The following is a 1,654-nucleotide window of genomic DNA, read 5'->3' as shown; positions in this document are numbered from 1 at the left end:
CTGATTAGGGCCATCAAAGAATATTCCATTTCTTTACCTTGAGAAACTTTTGGGCTGCTTTTGCAGTATGCTTTGGGTCATGATCCATTTGTGCTACCAACTGCTGTTTGATGGGTTTTGCAGCATTTGGCTGAATCTGAGCAGAAAGTATAGCCCTGTACACTTCACAGTTCATCCTGATACTTCTATCAGCAGTCACATCATCAATAAACACCAATGGTCTGGTACCACTGGCAGCCATACATTGTTAAATCATAAGATTGCCTCCACCAAGTTTGACAGATGATATTGTACACTTCAGATCATGAGCTGTTTCTCTTCTTCACCGTGTGCTTCTCTTTCCATCATTCTGGTACAAGCTCATCTTGGTTTCATCTGTCCAAAAATTCTTTTTTTCCAGAACCCTCTAGTTGTTCAAAGCCTTGTTGCAAACTTTCCATTCATGAGGACATCTCTTGACTTTGACAGTGATACAGCTCAAGATTGTTCTTGACTTGGTTAGATGCTCTGAAGTTATTTTTCTTAACCATAAAAATAATTCAGCCATCACACACTTTAATTGTCTTCTGGGATCTTTCAGGATGTCTGCTGTTGCAGAGCCAGCCATTGCTTTCCTTCTTTTTAACCCTTTAAAGCCTAGTGTTTAACATTTGATAAATTTGTTTTAGTGAGTTTTTCAGACTTCTTAATCACCAGTGTGTGTTAGGGCTCTGGTCATATTTTGAATCAGTGTCTGGATTTTCTTCCATGTGTGTGTTCTGTGCTGTTGAGTGTCTCTGCAGGTTCTCTTTCTAATTGGAGAGCTGGCAGCCGCTGATTGGTTCCCATCATCAAGTGGCTGTTTTGAAAACCCTATCTCCAGGCAAAGTTCGGTGGGCCCTACTCTGTCCAAGAGAAATTGAGTGATGCTGATAATGTTTGCAGGTACCCCAGACCATAGTAAAAAACGTTGTGTGTGTCACGTTAACCTGATGAAGCCTTATTTCGTTCGCCATACAAGTGTAAACTCCTCTTCATCCCTGGCTGTGCCATCAGCTGTGCCCGTTAGTGATGTGGCGGTTGCGAACGAAATGGCTCTTAGAGCCGGATCTTTGACGTGAACGATGCGAGCCGGCTCCTTATCGAGAGCTGTGTTTTTTTTTTTTCTTTCTATCACCCTCTCTCTCGCACTTTTTTTCCACTTCACTCCGCATGCGAGCTTGTGCTTTGCGCTGGGCAGAGGGGGGAGGGGCGGTAGTTACACTCGCAGTAGCACAGAAACAGAGCGGAAGGGAGAGACAGAGAAAGAGAGCCAGGGACAACAACGTCACATTAGAAAGGTATAGTAATCACCCACAACTATTTTCAGTTGCAGATGATAAAGGATTCAGAAAGTTTATTCATGCAGGTCCATATGACAGAGAATATGCATGTTCTTTTTGTTTTCATATTTTAATATAGATTTAATTGTGTTGTGATTTGCAGTGTTTTGTGTTGTTTCATTTTAAATTTGTTTAAAAGGAAAAAGCTGAAAATTTAAATAGTTAAAAGTTGAAATATGACTGGTTGGTTTTTGTATTATATGATTTATTTATTACATTTTATGTGGAGTGAATAAATAAAAGTATATTTACGGTGGCCCCTAGAGACAAAGCACGTACAAACTTCAAAACAC

This window comes from Pundamilia nyererei, unplaced genomic scaffold (genome assembly GCF_000239375.1).
Source record: "Pundamilia nyererei isolate P.nyererei 1_Seehausen unplaced genomic scaffold, PunNye1.0 scaffold00072, whole genome shotgun sequence".
Taxonomy (NCBI): Eukaryota; Metazoa; Chordata; class Actinopteri; order Cichliformes; family Cichlidae; genus Pundamilia; species Pundamilia nyererei.
The sequence above is the reverse complement of the archived record's forward strand: the minus strand, read 5'-3'. Positions refer to the sequence as shown.